Raw genomic sequence first — 25369 nt, 5'->3', positions numbered from 1 at the left:
TATATCCCTCCAACTGCGCAATACGAAGGTCGCGATGTGGTTAAGAAGTACAGCAAAATGGAGGACGAAGAAAAGAAAATGTACGAGGCCGAAAGCAAGGCCCATGCTGCGATAACAATGGCACTTCCTCAAGAGGTTCTCCATACGTTCCGAAAGTACACTTCTGCGAGAGAGCTTTGGGATGCTCTTGAAAATAGATTCGAGGGGAATGTGGGTATCCGTGCATCAAAGATCAAACTCTTAAAAACCCAGTTCTCCGTCTTCAAATTTTTGAAGAATGAATCACTGGATGATATTATCACCAGATACTATCATCTAATGACAGAGCTTAGCCATTATTCAATTGCTTACCGAGAAGAAGAGATCGTTGAAAAGCTTCTCGATGCTCTCCCACCGAAGTGGGAAATGTACACCGTTCTTATGAGGGAAGACAGAGACTTTCCTAATTGTGATCTTGAAACGGCAGTAAACAAGCTCAGAACTTATGAGCTTAATATGGTTCGAAAAGAAACACCAACAGATCAGATACAAGACCCTGGTATGTATGGTGCAAAGGTTAACTCAGGCTCGAGTTCGAGGCCTGAATCTGCTGCTTATTACTCAAAAGGGGAGTCAGGTTCTGACTCTTCTCATGAAGGAAACGTTTCTGTAAACTCGAATGGTGATGTCTGTTTCGTTGCTGGAGGATCAACTACTTCAAAGCCTCAAGCATCCTCAAGTAGTTTTTCTGCAAATGCCTCAAGCAATAATTATTCCAAGATGCCTATGAGTGTAAAATCTGCTGAAGAGCAGTTTGCAGTCTATGCATCATTTATTGCTTCCTACGAAAACTACATCCAGGGGAAGATTGTGGACCCTGCTGCTCTTGATGAGGATTACGACCAGATCGATGCTGATGATCTGGAGGAGATGGATTTGCAATGGCAAATGGCCATGATTGTGAGGCGTGTAAAACGGTTTATGAACAAAACTGGGAGAAAGTTTGTTGGTGGTAGGCCCGGGTTCGACAAATCCAAGGTAAGGTGCTATAATTGTCAACAGTACGGGCACTTTGCCAAGGAATGCAGAAATGAGAGGGTTGAACGAGGACAAGGTCGGCCTACACAACACTCTGGAGTTAACAGAGAGATTAACGCCATGTTGACCAGAGAAGCAGGTGAGTACAACTGGAACTCGCATTCAAGTGGTTCTGGTGAGCAAGCGAACATGGCTGAGGCTGAAGTTAAAGAATGTGAGAAGGTTGATGGAATTGAGAAAGCTACTGAAGAAGAAACAGCTTTCATGGCAGATGACAAGCATAATCGCTCCGAGGTAAGTACTAAGAATATTTGTACTAGTTGTGAGAATTTGTCTGAGCAACTTAAAACGATAACTGATCAGTATGTCCGGTTAGATGCTGACTTTAAAACTATTAAAGAAGATCACCATTTTACGAAAGCAAGAGAAACGAGTTATAAAATTAAAATAAAAGCTTGTGAAAAAGACGTTCAAAGCTTAAAAATTAAACTTGCTGAGAAAATTGAAATAATTGATCTTAGTTATGAAGTTTTAGAGGAAAAAACAAAATTGATTGCTGATCGAGATAAACAGATTGCTGACCACCAGGTGAAGGTGGTGGAACTGAACCGCAAACTTGAGCAGTTCCGGAATTCCTCGGCCATCCTTGATCACCTCGTGAGTGATCCAGGTACCTCTGCAAAGAGGGGAGGAATCGGATATAATGAAGTTCCACCACCCTTTAACCACAACTATACTTATAATCCGAGTGTTCAGAAATCTGTTGATTTCGAAGTTCCTCAGACAACTCCAATCAAGATTACTAGTGTAAAACCAAGTGTTAGCTGTGGAGAAACAAGTTCGAAAGTTTCTAATGTGAATATTTCTGTTTCGAGTCCAGTCTCATCGGATTCGGATAAGTTGTCCGAATCTGATCAGACAAAAGAGAAGGTAGGGTTACCCACCGATGGAGATAAAAATAAAGTTTCTAAAAAGAGTTCTCCACTCAATCCGTACGTCCCACCTTATGTGAGACGAACGGCTGGTAACACTGCCTCTACATCCAAACCAACATTTGACAAGAAAATGGAGCGTCGGTGTTGCTTTAGATGTAACAAATTAGGGCATTTAGTTGCAGATTGCCCTCTGGAGCCAAGATTCAGAGGTGTGAAGTCAAACAAAACTGAGTATAAGCGTCATTTTGATACTGCTAAAAATGAAAACTTTAAAAAATGCCAAAATGTAACGAATTCAAGTTTTCATAAAAACCAACCTCAGTTTTACAACCAAACATCCAGATATAACACTTTCAATTCTCAAAGGTTTGGGAGGCTTTACCCTCAATCTGCAAGGAGATTCCCTAACGGGACTTACAGAAATTATCCTGATGCTAACTTGAGAAAGCCAGGGTACGGGACGTATCGATCCAAGACCAATTGGTCTTGGGTCCCAAGATTCTAACTCTTTGTTTTATTGTGCAGGAACAGTTGAACAGGGCTGCCAACAATCTTTGGATTGTAGATAGCGGCTGTTCCCGGCACATGACGGGCAACAAACACTTGTTGCAAGATTTAAAACCTGTTCAGGGAGCAAGAGTTAGTTTTGCTGGTGAGAGCGGTGGTAGGATTACTGGTAGAGGAACTGTGTCGAATGGGAGAATGACACTTGAGAATGTAAATTTTGTGGAGGAGTTAAAGCATAATCTGCTGAGTGTGTCGCAGATTTGTGATAAAGATTACACTGTCCATTTCACAAAGAATGAAGCGATCGTATTGAAGCCTGGTTTTCAAATACCAGACGAATGGATAGTGATGAAAGCTCCACGTGAAACGAATACATATGTGATGGATATGAGGTCTACTGAAATGGCCACTGGAGAATCCTGTTTAATGACAAAAGCAAGCGAATCAGAATCAGAATTATGGCACAGGAGAATGGGACATATTCATCTTCGGAAGATGAACTTCATTGTCAAGAATGGGCTTGTGATGGGTGTTCCCTTAAAAAGTTTTAACTTTGAAGACAAATGTATAGCATGCAAGAAGGGAAAGCAACACAAGAAATCTCATCTCACCAAGAAGATTAATTCTATTGCCGGTACTCTAGAACTACTTCATATGGATCTCTTCGGTCCCGTGAATGTACAAAGTCTAGGAGGTACCTCTTACTGCTTGGTGATCACTGATGATTACTCGCGATATTCGTGGGTATATTTTCTGAAAACGAAAGATGAGACGGCTCAAATGGTGAAGAATCTTATTACAAAAGTTGAGAACGTCATGAGTAAATCAGTTAAATTGATCAGAAGTGACAATGGGACAGAGTTCAAGAACTTTGAAAGGGAAATTTTCTGTCTTCAGAATGGAATTGAACATCAATACAGTGCTCTGTATACTCCGCAACAGAATGGAGTGGCTGAAAGGAAGAACCGAACGTTAATTGAAGGAGCCAGAACTATGCTGGCAGACTCGAAGCTTCCTGTGATGTTCTGGGCTGAAGCAGTTGCTACAGCCTGCTATGTTCTGAATAGGGTGTTAACAGTTAAGAAACTTGGAAAAACTTGTTACGAGCTTATGCACGGAAGGAAGCCCAACTTGTGCGGTCTTGAACCATTTGGGTCTCCTTGTTCGATTTTGAAGACTAATTCGAAATTTGGTGAAGTAGCCGATGAGGGAATCCTAGTCGGTTATGTTGTTGGGACTCCCAACAGACGGGTCTTCAATACGTCGACTTGCAAGGTGGAGGTGGTTTGTAACACCGACATTACTAGTTACCAACCGCCAAAACCAAGCAATGGACCTGCTGAGCTTTTCGACTATGTTAAACTTTTTAAGTCGTTTAACGTACCTGATTTGGAAATTTCTGAAGAAGACGAAAGAGCTGTGACGAAGATGATACTTGATGAGGAAGAGAATCTATTGCAACATCAGATGTTTGAGAAATCTCAAACTTCCACATCAAACCCTATCGATACCCCTGCGGCCTCAACTGAAGATGAATTTATTAATCCTTTTCACTCTCAGCCAGAAACAACCATAGATGAGATCTCTTCAAACTTGGAAGACAATTTACATGTCGGTGCTGTTCCGACCACGAGAATTCACAAAGATCACCCATTGGAGAACGTTATAGGTGATGTGTCCTCCAGTGTACAAACCAGAAGTAGCTTGAATGAGCACACCTGTGTTTTTACAAGCATAAAAGAAACGGGTATAATGAATGAATGTTTGTACTCCTGCTTTATAAGCCAAATTGAACCAAAGAATTATCAAATGGCTTTAAAGGACAGCTCGTGGGTCGAGGCCATGCAAGAAGAGTTGGCTCAGTTCGAGAAAATGGAAGTTTGGACCTTGGTTGAAAAACCAAGAAATGTGCATGCTATAGGCACAAAATGGGTGTTCAAGTGTAAGAGAGATGATAAGGGAATTATCGTAAGAAATAAGGCGAGGCTGGTTGTTAAAGGTTTTAATCAGCAAGAGGGTATTGATTACAATGAGGTGTTTGCTCCTGTCGCCCGGTTAGAAGCGATTCGATTGTTTTTGGCGTTTGCTGCATTTAAAAAGATGAAGGTATTTCAGTTGGATGTGAAGAGCGCGTTTCTAAACGGGAAAGTTGATGAGGTTGTGTATGTTGAGCAACCTCCGGGTTTTCCTGACCCAGACTTTCCTGATCACGTATACAGGTTGAGCAAGGCGTTATATGGGTTACATCAGGCACCTCGTGCCTGGTATTCAACGTTATCGGACTACTTGCTGGAAAATGGTTTTGAAAGAGGATTGATTGACAGTACGTTGTTTGTGAAGAGAGAAGGATGTGACTTCCTACTGGTTCAAGTCTACGTGGATGATATCATTTTTGCTGCATCAAGAGTATCCATGTGTCAGGATTTTGAAGCTGTCATGAAGAAACGATTCGAGATGAGTGCTATGGGTGAACTAACTTTCTTTCTAGGATTGCAGGTTGATCAGAAGAAGGATGGGATGTTCATTCATCAAACGAAGTACGTTCATGATGTGCTGAAAAGATTCAAGATGGAGGACAGTTCTCCATATGATACTCCCATCTGCGTCAATCACAAATTGGGTGCTGAATTAGATGGTGACGCAGATGTGGACCCAACTCTGTATCGGGCGATAATAGGTTCATTAATGTATTTAACTGCTTCTAGGCCTGATATAATGTTTGCTGTTTGTCTTTGTGCACGTTTTCAGGCAAATCCGAAAGAATCTCATTTGAAAGGTGCAAAGAGGATACTACGGTATCTCAAGGGCAAGCCGAAGCTAGGGTTGTGGTACCCAAAGGGAGGAGACGTTGAACTGGTGGCATATACAGATTCTGATTATGGGGGATGCAATCAGAGTCGGAAGTCGACAACAGGAGGCTGTCAGTTTCTTGGAAGAAGATTAGTTTCCTGGCAGTGCAAGAAACAGACATCAGTTGCAATTTCAACATGCGAAGCTGAATACATGGCAGCATCCAACTGCTGCTCTCAGGTTTTGTGGATTCAGCAACAATTACGCGACTATGGTCTGAATTTCTTACTCACTCCTATTTTAATTGATAACACTGCCGCCATCTCAGTAATTAACAATCCCGTGAAGCACAGTAAAACTAAGCATATTGACATTCGTCATCACTTCATACGGGATTGTGCTGAGAAGAAACTGATCAAGATCGAAAAAGTTGATACACTTGAAAATTTTGCTGACTTGTTCACAAAAGCGTTTGATAAATCCAGATTTCAAAACTTAATTGAGCTGAACGGGATGATCAATCCCGAGTAACCAGGCCTTTGTGTTTATTTAAAAAAAAAAAAAAAAAAAAAAAAAAAAAAAAAAATTATTATAGAAAAATTTTGTGTCATTATTGCTTAAAATTAGTCGGTTACCTCAGTTTGATGGACATATCCTCGGATATGTTTTGGTCCTCGTTTCGACTTAGAGAATGAGGATAGCCATTAACCGGAAGACTGAAAGTGACCGGGGCAGTTATGACATGTGTTCTTTCAGTTGCTGAAAATTAGTCGGTCATTCTTAGTAAGAAGGACACATACTTGTATGTGGTCGGTCCAGTTGATCCATAGGATCTTCAGGATAGCCGTTTACCTGACGACTTTGACGTGATCGGGGCGATTGAAATCAAAACCTTAAGGGAAATGAAATTACTTTTCAAGTCTAATACTTCGTAAGAAGTTCTTTGCTATGTTTAACAAAAAATTGATCCAACCTTGGAAAATGATATATATACTGATTGTGTGTGCTTAACTAGTGAAGTTATTAGGCTTAAAAGGCTTTAGAACAGTCATTGTATGTCATGGTAATTTTTATGGTGCGTAAAAGTGTATGTGATACTAACTTAAACTACTCGAATTTACGTGGAAACTCCTTAAGAGTTTTGAATGTCTTCACACATATCTTTCCGAATGATAGGCAGAAAAGCGACTACCCAGTCATACACGAGCCCGTGAGTGTTCTGATTCCCGTGAAGAAAGCATTTCAAGACACTGCAGTGATCCAGATTCGGGACTTGCAGTAGTTTAGTACTCCGAAGTCAATAAGAATGTTTGGTTTAAAAAAAAAAAAAATAAAATAAAATAAAATGCATGTATATTTTTAGTACTTATGAGACATAGTAACAATCAAGACTTCTCAATTCTGGAGTAAGAAGAGAACGGGAAGCAGACAACGAGTATATACAAGTTAATCAGACACTATGGGTCGAAGTCAACTCTGGGTGACTTGGGTATAGCCAAATACGCTTTGAGAATAGATAGAAGACATCATTATCTCTGAGTTGTTGCCCACTTAAAATTTTGAGCTTAACTGAACCTTAATCCGTATCACAGAAACGATGAAAACCATTTAAATTATTTACATGCTTACAACCTGTTTCTCTATGTCATAATACAGCTAAACACGGATCCAAGTGACAGTCACATAGTTAGTATGATTCCTGTTAGGATCTTTTCTAAAACATAGTGGTCCCTGACTAGACTGAAATTTGATCCCTTATTTCGTTAAAATTTTTATAAGTTTTTTCTATTTTTATAGTTGTGTTATTGTAAAACTGGTTACTTGGACATGATCATTTTTGTTTAACTCTTTTTGGAAACTTCTAATGTTAAGTGCTAGATTATTCAAACGTAAGGGGCTGATTTTGAAATTACGGGCGAAGTTGTTGAATTCGGCGAAGTTGTGCTTAACTTCGCCTAGGCGAAGTTAAACGTAACTTCGCCTGAACCAACTCAGCCCTATATAAGGACTTTGAAACAGGAACAGTAACATATATTGAAATTTTCCGGCGAACATACTATCAAAACCATATTATCCGAGATCTTGTTTACTCTCCGATTTCGATCTTTGTTTCAGTTTCTAGTGTTTATTCACGGTATGTGTTGTCAATATCATTCCCAAACATACTCGTTCGTTATAGTTTTACCCGGTTCGAGACCTCGGGTCGTCGAACCTTCAAAACCAAGTTTTTCACCTTTGTGTTACGTGTTCATGGACGAGCTTTACGTCTTAACACCATTACTATATGTTGTTCTTCACTCCTGGATCGTCAAATCGGTCCGAAAACATCGGATCTAAACCTTTGAATCTGAACAGTCGCCGTTTCAGATTCAGGTGAAGTTAAGGTTTAGGCGAAGTTATCCACAACTTCGCCAGGAGATTAATTTCGCCTTTGGCGAAGTTATCCGTAACTTCGCCATGAAGCTTAATTTCGCCTGTGGCGAAGTTATCCGTAACTTCGCCTTGAACTCAAGTTCGCCTGTGGCGATGTTGTGATACGGCGAAGTTATCATCAACTTCGCCTATACCATTTTACTTAACAGTTTTTAGACGAACTTACAGTTGACGCGAAGTTGTTCCCAACTTCGCCTCACCTATAAGTTCGCCTGTACAGGTTTAATCACAACTTCGCACGTGGTACAATGCGAACTTGTTACTTGCTTAACTGTTCTCTAACTTGTTTTGTTTTGTGCATATATGGCTGCTGTTGGAGGTGCTGGTGGTGACGACGGTGATGATCAAAGACAATTCTTTCCAGCACATAACCAGTACATCACTTTAGATCCAGACGCACGAGGCGTAGAAGACTACAGGGAGATTATCACGTTTCTCCTGCGATCAAGAGTCTTTCACGCGCTCACAAATACACTGCCCATTTCTCTGCCTAACATTGAAGACTTTTGGCAGACAGTGTACTATGATTGCAGGCCTGAGCCTCCGGTGATGCGAGCAACCGTAAATGGTCATAACATACAGTTTTCCTCGGAAGACATACGGTTGGCTCTGCAGTTCGGTGAAGAAACAAGAGATAACCCAACGGAGTTCGTAGCTCCTTTCCGTGATGGAGCGTATTTGAGGATGGGTTATTCGGGTCCGCTGGGGGACTCGTAGAGGAGGAAAGGGTTTCTGCTGGATCAGTGGCGCTTCCTGATGCATGTGTTGATTGTATGCATGTCCGGCAGGAAGGCAGGAACAGATGGGATGGGCGCGACGATGCAGTCGGCCATGATAGCGCTGACTTACAACCGCAGATATTCTTTTAGTCAGCTAATATTCTACGAGATCGATCGTCAGCGAAGGGCTGTGGCGCGCGAGCGATTCACTATGTATCCTCGTTTCTTACAGATGATTTTAAATCATGTCGCTCCGTCGCTACCGCAGAGACGCCCAATAAGATACGTCGAATGCGTGACGAAACGTATCTTTGCTCAGTGCCGCACCTCGAGCACTCGTAGCAAGCCTGAGCTGCGTCCCAGGCATACTCCATTATTCGGGTATCTCATCAACCCGGAGTATGTTCCTGCAGGAGGGGACGAGTTCAGAGACCCGCAACCACATCAGGCAGCAGCACCTCATGCTGTATCAGCTGCGCCTGTTGTATCTACTGTTGCCTCTGCTGCTGTGCCAGCTACTGTATCTACTGCTGTGTCTACTGCTGAAGATGTTGATCTTAATGCTGCCTTTGGCGTACATGGTATGTTTGATATGGATGTCTCGGGTCCTCAGTTTGTGGATGTTACTAGAGCAGTTACTTCGGTAGCTGACTCCGATCTAGACGAAACGTTTGCTGAAGCGAGACGACTTATGGTGTCTCGGGAGAGAATTACGGGAAAGAGGCCGAGAACGGTAGACGAGGATGAGGACGAAATTGATGAAGAGGAGGCGGTGCAGATTGTGCTCAGACGTTCACGAAGAGAACGGACAGGTATGGGTTCCGGAGCTGGAGAATCTTCGAGGCTAGTATGTTTTGCTCCACCTGCCTTGTCTGGTATGTCTCTTATTCCTACGATAGCACAGGTTACTGCTGTCGAGACGTCGGCCCCAGCAGTTGTGTCTCTACCACCCCAACCGCTTACTACACCGGTGGTGGTTGCACGATTTGTGGAGTCGACAGTCACTACTACTGCAGGGTTACCAAGTGTACCACCTGCGGTCACTTCTGCTGCTGATGTCCCGCCAACTCCAACGCCTACTTCAGATTCCGAGAGGATTACATCACTAGAGCAGATTGTTGCTGATCAGACAAAGACCATTCAGAGCCTAGTGGAATCCAATCGACTACAAGCAGCCCTCCTGGGTGAACACGGAAAAGTGATAGATGCCTTCAAGGCATTCTTGGCATCTCAGGGGGAGAAGACGTGTAGGGGAGATGAGTTGAGGACGAAACGGAGAGAAGATCATGACGATGATCCCAATGCACCGGAAGGTGCAGGTGGTGAGCTGCCATGAACCTCTCAGGCTCTTGGGGCTTCCACAGCTGAGGGGGAGTCTACAAATGCAGCTGGTGACGACGTGGTAGCTGGTGATGATGATGCTGATGTTGAAGATGTTATCGACGCATTGAAAGAGTTGGATGAGGAGGATGATGAGTTTATGCTTGAAGACGATGTGTTGCCAGTTGATGAGATCGAGAGGATTGGAGAGCAGATTATGGTTGAAAACGTGTTGGAAGAAGGTGAGATTGTTGATGACTCCGTGGAACATGAGATTCCGGAGGTTGAGAGACCAGTTTTGGGTGATGAGAATGTGGAGGAAGATGCTGAGTGGGAGGAACAACCGAAATGGAAGGAGGGTTGTGCCCACTGGTTCGTAAAGACGAAGAAGCCGGCGGTCCCTAACATGTTCAGAAAAAATTACAATATTAAGGGATACGCGGAAGCCAAGAAAGGTATTATCTGCTGGTTATACGACGAGCAGCTGCGGCTCTTCGTGATCAAGAGATACGATGGCATTCAGTACTTCCAGAGAAAGTTGAGATCTCTAAACACACTGCCAGAATGTGAGGTAAAAGATTTAGCCAGATTGGGATTGGTAAACAGAAGTGAAGACAACATGGCTAGAATCATTGCGAAGATCGTGTGGAAAGAGTACGTTAAAGAGAAAAAGTTTGAGCTACTGAAACCACAAAAGGGGAAACTTGTCGAAGACAAGGATAGAGGTCTGAGAGTTGATGGAAAACCTTGGATGGTCATGAAATACAAACCGATCCGGTGCCTTAAAGAAGTACCGATGAAGTTCATGCCCAAGGACGTGCTCAAAGATCTAAAATGGTGGTACGTGGATTGTGAGACAGCTGAGGCGGTAATGGAAGATGAGGATGAACAAGAAGTACTTCGGGTTTAAGACCCGATGCATCTTGTTAATCTATCGCAGGCTGATCTGAAAGTGCTCAACGAGAAGAAGATCTTCTACATTCCTGCTTGGAAGGATCAAGCTAGGAAATATCAACGGGTGGTGTCGGTATGTGTTAGAGAAGGAGCGCACGCGTAGAGATGCAAGATTACAAGACTCAAGATTTGAAGATCAAGATATGAAGCTACTGCCAAGGGGGAGTCTGTTGGTACATGTGTGTCAGTAGTTCATAGTCTAGCATTTGTGATCGAGTCTGTAATGTAATTATGTTTTGATTGTGTTTATTTGTGTAATACGCGAAGTTGTCAACAAGTTCGCTATGGCGAACTTGTTGAATCAGCGAAGTTATTGACAACTTCGCCTGTGGCGAAGTTGTCGTTTATATATACTGTTCAGCAGAACAGTTTATGTGTTGGTCGTTTAGGGTTTTGTTTTAGTTGTTCAGTGAACGTGTTTCGTGTCATAGTCTGTAACAGTGACCTCGGGTCACGTGTTTGTTATCAATATAACGTGGTTGGTTTATTGCTTGCGTGTTCGATCTCTACATACTCTACACTCGTATCTACCTACGCAGGGATTCCGCACCTGCGTTGTTAGCGACATCCCGTGTACGATCCGTCCAGGAACCTACAAAGATGTCACAGCCCCCGAACCCATACCCCGGGAGGGGAGCCGTGAACGCGAGTGGTGGTATCGGTGTTTATTAATTAGCCGCAGAAATATTCATCAGGACCGTAGTTAGGAAAAATTATCAGAGTGTAAAACACCATGATTTTCATTTCATCTGGTTGGATAAAACCCATTTACATCCTTACAAATGTTTTATAGGGATGAACCCTATTTTACAAAAAACATGTTTCTTTATTCTGGTGATAAGCCACTTATTTAAGTCGGAAGGCCCGCAGGCACAATCCCTTTATCTTTATCATCTCATCTGAAACATGTTTTAAAATATTTGATCAGCAGGAAATACTGGTGAGTACATTCATTTATGTATACAATTACAGTATTAAGATGTTTTTACACCTGCCTGCTTACAAATTACCGAAAGGTACTTGTCACTCGACCGTATCTATGACTGTGGTCATATTACTTATTGGCTAACACTTGTCCAATAAGTAACGTGTAATAGCCCAGTAGGCAAGCCTTGTATACAAAACCCCACAATACCAGTAGTAACCATCCCATAAGTCTACAGAGACTTAATCACTGTAATGTATTTAAAATACTAAAAATATATTTGAAAACATTTAGACCATTTGTCATGAGTTTTATAGGTTTTGAAATGATCATGACAATGTCGGAAAAATAGTTGTCTCACGCAAATGTGAGTTGCATAAAACTCGAATGTCTCACCTTGCAAGTTTACAGTTTATGAGCTTCCTGGTATTAAGCACCTAGGATAAAGACCATGCAGTATAGCTAAGTTAATATAAACCCATAATCATAACGATAATCACGATATTTAGAAACTTTACACGATGGCACAATGTCTTACCTTAATAGGCAGAGCTTTTGGATTCGTGTATAAAAAAGTTTCTTTCGATCGGATAGGATATCATTATGACCATTCGGGTATAAGAAAATTTGAGAGAGAAAGAAAATTTATGAGCAGAGAATGATGGCTGATCTTTGCCCCTTTTATAGCTGATTTCGGACACCATCGCGTATCACGATGGGTTCCATAAGCAGGCATCGCGTATCGCGATGGGATGATGAGTCATCCCCATTTCTGACGCGTGTCAGGTGACGTGGCCTCTGCGAAACTTCCATGTCGCGTATCGCGACGGGTCACTTTGGAAGCCTATCGCGTACCGCGATGGGTTGATTTTCTAAAAATTCTAATTTTCCACAAAAATACTAAGGCGGCCCTATAGCGGCGATGCGAGCGTGCGAAGTGCAAAGTGCGCCATCAAAGCGCCACATTGCGCCCATCGCCTGAGCCTGAGCCTGCGCCCGTGCCCGTGCGCGTTCGGGTGCTTACGCACCCTCTGCTAGGACCACTTGAGAGTGACCTATCATAAGAATATTGTTATGGAAACTCATTTCCTTATAAAGAGCTTCCATTTTCTTTCAAGTTTCCATGTGGGATCAAATTCCCTTCCATACTTATACCCATGTGGGAAACTTCCATATTTTTCCATCTTTCAATGTGGGATGAACTTATCCTTTCATTTATTCAAAGTGAGGTGTTTCCATTTTCTTATTTTATATTTTTCATCATATGTTTTAGAAAAATTTTGGGAAATGTTACATAAGACCTTCTAAAGACATTTAGAAACACGATAGGACCATTATAAATTTGTAAGTCATTTCAGTTAGATTGACAAATAAGTCGTAATATTCTTGAATGTCATGAATAAGATATGCAAATCCCACCTGGATGATATAAGCATATTTACTCATGAACCAAGAAAATTTAGGAACAACACTTTAAACTGAACTGATGATAGCTGAAGAATGAAAAATTGTATTCTCTAAGTATGATCCCTAGAATTAGGAAATTCATTATGTTGGACACATAATCAGTAAGAAAGGTATACATGTAAAGATTGAAGCAATTGAAGATGTGGAGACACCAAGGTCACCTATCGAAGTGCGACAATTTCTAGGCCCTACTGGGAATTATTGGAGATGCATAGTCAAGATTAGGTTGACCTTTGACGATATTAACCCAAAAGAATAAGAAATATGTCTGAAACAATAAGATATGAGGAACCTTCTCAATTACTGAGCCAAAATTTTGTAATGCGCTATCTTGCCCCTCCCAGAAAGAGCACATAGATTTGTAGTGATTGTGATGTTCTACGCTTAGGTCTTGTATGTATGCTTAGGCAGAAAGACAAAAGATGAGAGTCCATGCATCATGATAACTCGATGTGCATAAGAAGCATTATACAACTCACATTTTGAGCTAAGAGTTGACGCTTTTACTCTTAAGACTTGAAGAAACCCCTCTTTTTATAGAACAAAGTATACACCAACTATGAGGGTTTTCTATGTGTTGTAGATCGAATGGAATTCAAAATGGGGCAGCCCATTGAAGTACAACTACTCAATGATTACAATTGCGATATTTGTTACCACGTTGGTAAAACGAATATGGTAACTAATGATTGAGTAGAAAAGAAAAGCCTTCACATATATGTACGTTGGGATTAACGTTACAAACAAGTCTTACAACTCAGATTGGAAAAGTACAAGGCAAAGCCTTGAAGAAAGAGAAATCTAAAACTGATTGAATAAAGTTTAGATGCCTCGATATGAAGATTTATGTGAATTAGTATTAGACGAACGCATAAGTCTGAATGCTCAATTCATCATAGATTTCATAAATGAAGTCCCACAAACACCTAAGTAAGCACGACACTCTCTAAGTAATAGCAAAATGATTAGTTCATTCTCTAACCATTAGGAAAAAATATATGATGAAAATAATTGATTCCTAATGGAAAGAATACTAGAGTAACCTTGTAAGGTAAATTGACAATTATGGTTCCGGAACATATTTGTGAATTTACAGGTGCATTTGAACTCTAATACAGCTTTCTATGTCAAGGATCGGGTTAACTCTCCAAGAATCTATGAAATACCCGCCTACTATTGGCTTATCTTCTTTAACTAATTATCTTCCAGTATTACAATCCCACCATTGGAAGTCTTATACGGAAACAAGATTTGTCAATCATCACATTACTAAGCTAAGCTAGAGGGAAATTGTATCTTCATTATATTGGACTCTTTCGAAATCGCCAATCGAGTTGGTCCAATTGTGTGTAGGCTCGAATTACCTCCGACAATTAGTAGAATAAGTGAAACGTTCCATGTATTGAATTTAAGGAAATGTCTATCTGACAAATCGCTAATCATTCCTATCAACAAGAGTCCATGTGGACATCATGATTCGATTCATAGAAGAACCTATATAAGTTATGAATAAGAACATTCATAAGCTTAGGCTAAATTTAATCAAGTTAGTCAAAGTCAAGTGAAATTCAAGACTTGGTCCTGAGTTCACTTGAGAATGTCTACAGTGGATGAAAAGAATATACATTCATCTATCTTTGGTATGATCAGACTCGGGTACTACCTCCTAAATTCTCGGGACGAAAATTCTTAAAGGAGGGGAGAATGTGACACCCGGCTAAAAATTAGCCTAAGTCGCGACTAATATAATCTCGATTAGCAATAAAAATTACGTCGTTATGACAAAAATCTCCTTTATTAGTGATCTGGACATTTCAAAGTCAACAAAAAGTGCAAAAATCGCCACGTAACGAGCCTGACATGGAATAACCTCGGGTAACGAGTCAAAAAGTAAATAAATCCTTAAAAGGGCTAAATAATCTCGAAAAATTAAAATACTTATTAAAGTAGTCGAGACAATATATAAACTTAATTTTAGAAGGCTCGAATAGCAAAAATTTCAAAATAAGTATCCAAGTGTCGTTGAACGACCCGGTAAGGACTCACCGTCAACTATTTCCAAAAATTAATTACTTAGGCTTGCATTATCAAGAATCCAATTTCATTCAAATCCTGACAAAAATTTTTAGGAACGGGATTCGTTTGATTAGCTAAAATTCGTTAGAAATTAAAACGGAAACTTAAGATTATTGTCTAAACGCCTACTTACTAAACCAAACCCATGTGCCATCACCCATGGTTTTCTCAAAACCACCACCCCATGACACCTCACCCCAACACCTCACCCCTCCACCTCTCTTTCTCCCAATCATAAACCACCACCTCACATCCCCAATGATTACTCCTAATCATGAGGTTGATGTGTTGGATAAATCATCATCACACACTTGTTTAACAACTCACCACACAATCTCATTCTTTCTCTCTTTAAAACAAACGGCCAAACACACACACATACACACACTCAAATTCAAAATCCCTAATCATAAACACACACACTTACAATCAAATTTAGATCAAGAACTTTGAAGATTAACAACTAGGAAGAAGATTAGGAGGAAGGATCATCATACTCACACACATATCATTCTCATTTTCATTCTTAGATCCTCAAGAACACAAGTAATTTATGTTTATAAGTTAATTTCTATGGTTAATTTGGTTAGAATAGGTGTTCTCGGGTTGAGATTGATCTTAGAGATTAAAAATATTGGATGCTTGTGTGTTTGTGTATGAGCTGTGAGTATGTGTGTATGTGTAAGAGGAGGAATTAAACCCACTTATACATGCATACACTCATCTTGAAGTATATGCATTGATTGTTAAGATTGATTAGAAGTCTTGTTGGATTACTTGATAGTTTGGTATAATCATAGATAAAATTGTTGTTACGGTTTGTTGTTAGAATGAAATTGAACTGATTATTGATCAATAGTTTGATAATATGGACATGGATTATTGTGAAATTGTTGTTAGAGATAATCAAAACAAGAGTATGTTCATAAGTGGAAAATTTGGGGATTTTTGGGTTTTGGATTTATTATGGGTTTTGGATGGATTGATGAATCAAAATTAATATGGAATAACTTAATTGAAATTAAGAGGGGTTATATGCTAGAATTAATAGGTAGATCTTGAAAATTAAAAAAGATTGTAAAAATTACTAAATAAGGAAACTTTAATTTAAGAAAAGTTGAAATTTGGATTTTGATGTGAATACTTGTGATAAATGTGATCAATATGTGATTAATAACAACTTTGAAGTAAGATAGGGTGCATGATTAGAAGCATGGATTAGTTAACACCTTGGTTAAAATGGACAACAACTTACTAAATAAGGAAACTTTGTTGAATGATAAATTGAAAGAACAAAATTGGATAGAACACTTAGGATGCATGAAACCCTATCAAACTAATTGAATAACTTAAACTTAGAATTGTACTTAATCAAAGTGGGAAGATTGAATTAGATAGAATTATCAAAAATTAAAAGTTACTATAATAGGAAACTTTGTTAGTTAAACATTTGGGAAATTCATTATTTTGTTGGTTAATGAACTACTTGAACTTATACATAAATGATATGATGATTGGAACCTGGAAATTTAGGTATTAATATTATATTCTTTCATAAAAAAAATAACAAAACTTGATTAGTAACATTATTAATAAACTTAGAATACGAACTAGGAACCGAAGAACTCGATTAAAGTATCTTATGAACATACATGGTCAAAACTTCTATTTATGGTGAATTATATGTTATTATATGTGTGTTTAGTTCATAGGATGATTTGTATAGACTTGTGTAATTTATTTGACTTGTCGGTAACTTAAACGGTTGAAAAATCGGCTTTTTAAGCAAAACTGACACAACTATTAGGGACTGTTTTAGAACAGCCCCTAAAGTGTTAAAATACCCATGTATAACATAATTTAATGCATGAGAAAAGGACAATATGATAAAACTTAGTCCTAAACGATTCGTGTCGTGCAAACCGACACGAAAACGTTAAAAAGTTGCTATTTTAAGAAAATATTAACAAAAAATGAATATAATATATTTTCACAAGTTAAATTATAAAACTTGATTAACATATATGTAACAAGTATTTTTTCATAATTTATTAGTTACATTTTAAACGAAAAACCGAATTAACGCATTTTAATCATAAAACAGACAAAACCCACAAAACCGACGAAACCGTCAAGTTTTGTGAAAAATAAAAGATTAATATTTTCTTGAAAAATTCCAGCAACTGAATCTTAAGTTATTTTCTTATATTTTAGTTTTTTATTAACTAGTTTAATTAATTAATATCTAACGGAAAACCGAACTATGTGTACTCGCTTATGTGTTTATGTGATTATGTGAATACTAGAATAAGACATAAAATAAAAAGGAGTTTTGTATAAAAACTAAAATTAAGTTTTTATTATCAAAACGTGTTTTAATATAGGACACGAGATTTTCAGAAAGGCTACAAGACAGTGAGTTTCTCTATCGAACCCCGCCTCGATTTTTAACTGGAAATGTTTTTAAAACGATATTTGATTGTGTTTTAGGGGAAAAGCATATTCTTCATTTCATATTATTTTCATTGATGTTTTCTTTAAAAGGCATTTTATTTTACAAATTGGTGTATAATGCGGGATGAGTCTAGTTGGCTAAATAACTATTAACCAAATTAGTATGGGCACAGAAATATGGGTAGATCTATCGGGGTGACGCCCCCACTTCCATTCACGTTGGGTTTAAAGTGGGTATATTTTGAGTATGGTATGTTTCGAGTTATCAACTGAGATGTCATACGCAATGTTGTATTCTTTGCTCGTCTACAACAGCTCAGTTTGTTTAAGAAATGAAATGCCTATTGATTTGTGATGTAATGACGGTAGATCATTACACACGGTTGGGTGTTATAATGGTGGTAAGCCATTATACACGGATATTTTGGATATAATTCGGGGTGTAGTGACGATTACACACGAATTGATATCGGACTTGTTAATTATTGGATTATGTTTTCGATTCATATATATATATATATATATATATATATATATATTTGGACTATTTTTTTTATGTAAAGGGAAACTCACCAACACATTGTGTTGATCGATATTTTAATATGCTTTTCAGGTAAATAAATGAAGTATGGAAGCTTCGCGAAGAGCGCGGGAAAATTGTGACGTGTGTTTGAATGAAAAATGTTGACTTTATGTTGAACTTGTAAATTGAATAAAAATCGTGTAATATGACACGTGTAATAACTCTGATGGTTAAATAAAGTTCAACTTCCGTTTGAAATATATACTTAAATGTAATTGGTTGAAACGGCTTCTGTCACTGCCCGAAAGACTTGGTCAAAGTCTTCCGCTGTTTAAATTAAGATTTTCGGGGTGTGACAATTTTCATGAAAGCCACCAGTGTGACAATTGCAAATTTCAGGTTAGCTCTGTTAACTAAACCCAGTTAAATCCTGTTGACTGTGTCAGTAAACTCAGTTAGTTCTGTTAACTATGAGTATGAACTCTTGTACATGTGATGTCATGTATGCGTATATTTAAGTAAACGTGTCATTGGTGACTTAAACAAGGATAAGTGACTAATTATAACTAGGATAATAAACTCGTCTTGCATGTTATAATAAACATGTCATATAACATGTATGATAAGTATAATGTGCTATGTGATTAATATGTTATATTATGGTTATTACATGATGATGTGATTGTAAGTAAGCTAAATGATTAAATAGGTTATATTGTATGTCATGTAACATGTTTATTATTTAAATGGAACCTTAGTTTATGTTACATAGGAAATGTTTATTAAATTATGTACCATGTCACAAATAAATAAATAAAAGATAACCTAAGTAATTTTATTCATTAAATCAATCATAAAGGTTTGTTAATAACAAGGAGGTTACAACTATTGGATGCCAACACCTTTTCCTTTCCCTTTTCCTCTCTCTTTGGCCGTGATACTCACACACACACACACATACTCTCATTTTCTTTCATACAAACAATCATCTTCAAGTATCATCTTCAAAACAAACAAGTTGGTGATTATTAGTAAACAAGGGTTTAAGCATTTGATCAAGCAAAGTGAGTAGATTATTATGTTTATATGTTTCTTTTTCTTTTAATTCATATGAACCTTGTATCCAAATGGTTGGATCATGAAAGGGGATGATCAAAATTTGACAAATAAAAAGGATTTTTGTATGAGTCTTGATTAATATTTTGAGTCCTTTATAAATACTTGTGTTCTTATTATGAAATCAAATGGATAAAAATAAGACATGCAATTTGATTTGGTAAGAATGTTTCTTGATGATTGTTGAATCAAAGGATAGAAAAGTTGTGATTTGTAGTTAATTGTGGTTAAAACTGTTTATTGGCAGATTAGATGTTACGGATTTGGATTGTTGATAACTTGATGATATGTTTGAGTTTTTGATCGATTTTTGATTCTATGAACATTTACTTTGAATCTAGTTTTCAGAAAGTCCAAAATCTTAATTTTTGGACACTGTTTGAATACTTTTTATTAATTTACAAAATCAGGATGCAAATCTAAATTAGAGAAAATAATTCTGAGTTGAGTTGTAAATTTCATAACTTGATGATAAAAATAGATATGGATATAATTCTTTTTCTAGGATGTTGTAAATTGAATTAGGAATCTAGTCCAATTGGTCTTGCATCAATTGGACAAATATGGAATTTTTGACAAATTTTTGATTACTGCTGTGTTGTTGTAGAAATATAAATCATGTTATTGTAGTATATGAATATTCTGGACGAATTGGTAAATCCAAAAATTGTGAGAAAAATATATGTTGAACCTAATACTGATGTGTACATGTGTGATTTATTTGGTAATTTAATTGTGAGTTTTCATTGATGAGAAAAATCGGTTTAGGTGGTATAAATTGTTAAAGGTGATAAAGGTGTTAGTTGAATTGAGATAATTGCAAATTGTGATATGTTAGTTGTGGTAAATTAGAACTTTGACTTTTTAAGTCAACTTAGAACTAGTTGCCTAAATAGTTAGTCTTGCTTGTGATGTTGTGAAACTGTATTGATCATAGAATTGCAAGGAATATGGCTAAGTGTGTATACTTGATGATTGATTAACTGTGACTAGAATGATAAGGTAAACATTCTAAGTCCAACCTTTTAGTCAAAGGTCAATATTTTAGTCAAATGTCAATATTTTAGTCAAAGGTCAAAACTTTAGTCAAAGTCAACTTTAGTCAAAGTCAACAAAAGTCAAACTTTGGTCAAAAGTCTTTTTAAAAACAATGGGAGATTGTTGGATACTAGTGGTTCTAGGAACCATCCCACAAGTTACTTACGTACTTGCATTTTTAGGGTCTTAGCACGTGACGCATTTACTTCGGTCGGATTTGTGTAATACTCGAAGCACCAACAAGGTGAGTTTACGGCCCCACTTTTATACCTTTCCTTTAGGGGAGGAAACATGCAAAACTGTTTTACTTTACTTTCTCTAAATCTTTACACAACCGTTTGGTTGCTTATAACGTAGTGTTTCTTTGCCATGGAAAGTCCTCACAAACATCGGACCGTTAACTAAGGTTAACTGGCGTGGTAAATTTAAATAGTACTATTGGGTTTGACAAACCCCACCCTGCATTATTCTCGACTGGAGGTCGAACGGGGTGTAACTTTGACCAAACATTGTTAAGTTTTGGCAATACTTGACTTGAGGCAATAACTAGTCAGCTTCGGTCGTGATGGAAACATAACACTATGCGGCAACGAGTTAACTAAGTGTAGTTAACCATGGGCAACTTTTATTTATAAATGTTTATGAACTGATAGAGCATAACTTACTTTGAAAACCTGTGAACTCACCAACCATATGTGTTGACTCTTTTTAGCATGTTTTCCTCAGGTCACTAGCAAGCACTTGGATTAGGATAACATTGCATGCATGGACTCGCATTGGTTTAAGTTTGAAAACATTTATTTGATATTGGTTTTGCGCTTGTAGCGCCATGAATTATTTAAACTTGTTTTGGGAGATAGCTCCCGCACTTTGTTTAGCTTCCGCACTAGCACTTAAGTACTCTGAACATTTTATTTTGATTTGTTAAAACTTTTAAGACCATGTAGATGTCGTTTGGTGTGATTAATGTGTTCGGATCCTGGTTTGTCACCCGCCTTACAGTAAAACTCCGTTAGTGGAAATTTGGGGGTGTGACAACCAGATTGCTTGATTTTTAAATAAAGGTTTTCATGCATTTGACCCGAATCACGGGTATGAGTCTTACCAAACCCAGACAATCCTTAAACGAGTTATAACATCTCATTAAATTAAAATTAACCTCACCAAATATTTGATATGAAAATCATACAAATATTTGATATGAAAATCCTACAAAATAGGAATATACACTAAAAATTAATATATTTTTTTAAAAAGATATGATTTATAATTTATCAATAATTTTATATTAGAAAAAAGAAGCGGGTCATGGGTTTTATCAAACCCATATAACTTTTAAATCAGGTTATAACATCTAGTTTATTTGTAAAACTATTTTCTTCATCAAATCCTAAGTATATAATTAACTTCCTTACAATACATAATATTAAAATCATATATATATATATATATATATATATATATATATATCAGAAACGAGTAATATAATATAACACCGTAATACGAACGAAACCTTTAATATCCTTCGCGTCGCGCTCCGGTCACTCACAGCCTCCTCTCAAGCCACCATATTGCTTCATTTGTAAATGTAGTCTTTTTATGCATTTGAACCGCTTTGACGGGTATGGGGCTTCTAATGGAACTCGGATAGCCCACGGGTCATAACAACTCATCTTAACATTTTCCTCTTTCCTCTGCCTGCGAGACCTTTCTCACACCCACCTTATCGCTGGTGTGGATTGAAACACGGAAAAGACTGAGCGAAGGTCATGGTGGATTGAAAGTCTTTCTCTATCTTCACAATATCAAAACCTTACCTTTTAATCAACGATCCCATGGTGCGATTTCATCGTTTCAGCAACACATTAATTGCGCTCTAATTTTGAATCCTTTTTTTTGCAGACGTCTTTTTCTTATTATGCCAATTTCAAATCGAATTTAATAAGTAAGTTGTATCATTTCCTCTAATCTATATATATACTTAAAATTGATTGGCTTTTGTTCTATATTTAAGATCGGCTTTTGTTAACTATTAAATATTCATAGTTCTTTATTAATTAGGATTCTTCGTTAATTTTTTTTTAAGGTTTTATGATATATATTATTATTATTGTATTCAATTTCAAAAGGTTATTTTTGTTATTGTTCTGATTAGAGTTATTTTTCGTTATGCCTTTGTTAGTTATTAAAGATCATTTGAGGCTTATGATCCCGATAACAAAATCATGGCTGGATAAGTTGTTGAAACTTTATACCCTTCTAAATCATGTACATTTATTATTATTATTATTATTATTATTATTATTATTATTATTATTATTATTATTATTATTATTATTAGACAGAATTACAGAAATTATCCTTTATGTTTACACTCAATTTCAGTGGTTGTCATTTATATTTAAAAGTAACATATTTTGTACTTTACGTTTCCAAATGTTACAGTGTTTGTCCTTTAACCCTAACCCAGTTAGTTTTTATCGTTAAGTCTGGTCATGTGCCTTGCACATGAGGGTAAATTGGTCAATTTACCCACTTATTAAAAAACATTTTAAAAATAAAAGAATACATAATATAATATAAATGAATAAATATATATCTCTCTATATCTCAAACTTCTCTCTCTCTCTCATCCTGTTCATATAACATCACCATCATCACCACCACCGTCGAACCTCTAACAGCCATCTTTGCAAACACCATCTTTGCATCCCCTCCACTTCTCTGTAAGGTCTTCATCATCCTTAATGATATAAAGATGAAGCCGCCCCTCCACCATTGTTGAAGATCTAAAATTCTTCATCATCCTTAATTATTATTATTATTATTATTATTATTATTATTATTATTATTGTTATTATTATTATATTATTATTATTATTATTTTGTATATGATTGGAGTGGTTTCTTACAATAGAACTCTAATTGATCTAGAAGAAAGTCATCGTGCTGTTCATCGATGTTAAAAGATCTTATTGCTACAAATACTATGTTTTACAACTATTAATCTTTCTTTCTATAGTTTGACCACATCCAGATTCGTCTTGATGTTATGTTAGATGTTTTACCGATAAACTCTAAAACTGTGATCTACAAAGGTCTGTTTAATTTTAGTCAGAGGCTTCAAGTTGAAGTGAATTAGGTTTTATTTACTTTCAAACTTAAAGTATCAGATTATTGAATATGGTATCCTTACTGTTTTGGGCTAAACACCTCAGTAAGGTATTCTGGTTGAGTTTGACTTTAATGATCAAACAATTATTTTAAAATTTAATTTCATGCTAATTGGTTTTAATTTACTTAAGTACTTCAGTGGAGTATTCCAGTAAACTTTGGGTTTCATGGTCAAATAATTTCTTTTATGCAAATTGGACATAACTTATTTTAAGGATTTGTAAATTGTTTTATCTCCTGATTTATTTGCAGATATGAACTCACTTTAATTTATATGCTTATTTAATTTGCAACGTTTTTTTCATATCTGTTTGTTTGACTTTTGGATTTATATAGTTTTGTTTTGATAATATATTTTTAAGATAAAGATATTGTTGGTGTCTAAAACTTCACTTTCAACTCAATATTACTACATGTTTTACTTGTAAGTTTAGGTATCTAAATTGAACGAAGGTGTTATCTGCAGTTTTGCACATAAATAATGAAATAATATAATTTAGCATATTACAAATGGAGAATTGTTCTTACAACTTTGTGTGCTATTTTTTTGAAGTAACAATCTTATGAGAGTGTCTTGGTACTACACTCAAGGTCAGTTGTTTCTACTCTATATGCGATATGTTTTTATGATGTGCTCTTGGGTTTGTGTGTGCCTTTGTATGTTGGTAATATGTAGTTTAAAACCTTTTTTTTACATTAATCTTTTAATAATTGTATTGTCAAACGTGTGTTTTATCTTCGGCGAAGTTCGTCAAAAATATGCAAATAATACATTTTTGTGAGACAAGACATGTTTTATGAGACGAGAATGGAAGTCTCTATAATTAGGTAAAAAGAAAATGTATGCAACTTTGTTTTACCTTTGATAATTATTTTTGTTACAACAACAGTATGATCACTACCATAACCTGTTTGTTAGAAAACTAAAAAGAATAAAATCACTTGTAGGTAATACCAACTTTCTATTGCAAAATAATCCCAAGTATCGAAGCATTTGACATGATTGAAAAAACTTATTTCAAGAGCATTGTTGATGTTGTTTTGGGTAGCGAGTTGCAATTTACTGATATTTTATCATCGGATATCAACCATGTTGAAAACAAGGTCAATTCTGGAATAAATATCTTCATGCATCAATACAACAAGTTCAGAAAGTTAAAGTTTAAGGTGTTGGTTTCTTTCTCAATTGATGCGGGTCATAAATCATAAACGGTCCAGTTTTAACAAGAAGCGTATTTGACTTCGTCTTTCAGAAAATGGGAAACACTAGGCCGTTGGCATAATGGAATCCTAGGTATTCCAAGGTACTTTATCATTACTTGTTCGTGTTCTTTCATAAAAAATAAGGGCATGTCCATGTGCATTCATGTTCGTTCATTTAAAATCTAAATGGACAGTTTGCAATGGAAATGAACAAGTCTAATACATCACAATTTATCCAGAAAACTCCTCTAAATTAGGGGCTTAAATTTACCTCATTAGCCCCTTTTATTTTCTCATATATATATATATATATATATATATATATATATATATATAGGGTAGGGTTAATGTAAAAAACAATATTTTTGTGGAAAAATAAGAATAGATCTAGGCCCTTGGATCTATAATCAAGTGGTTGAGATTGGTAGTTTCTAAATAATTGTATTGTTTCTTATTTACATGGTATAATGTGGTATAGTGTCATATTTAGGTGGTTTGTTTTATTTTAAAGCTCTTCTCACCCTTCTCACAAAACAATTGTTCTTTATTTGAACTCTTATATATATATATATATATATATATATAACTACTTAGATGTTTATAAACATAAACGAACGAAATTACATCAACGTAAAAAAACAAACATAATCGGATGCACATGAACATAATGAACTGTAACGATTCCGACGAAACCAGGTATACCCTAACCGGTAGACGT

This window comes from Bidens hawaiensis, unplaced genomic scaffold (assembly GCF_021521415.1).
Source record: "Bidens hawaiensis isolate Kalapana, Puna unplaced genomic scaffold, B.hawaiensis_p1.1 tig00046665_1, whole genome shotgun sequence".
NCBI lineage: Eukaryota > Viridiplantae > Streptophyta > Magnoliopsida > Asterales > Asteraceae > Bidens > Bidens hawaiensis.
The sequence above is the reverse complement of the archived record's forward strand: the minus strand, read 5'-3'. Positions refer to the sequence as shown.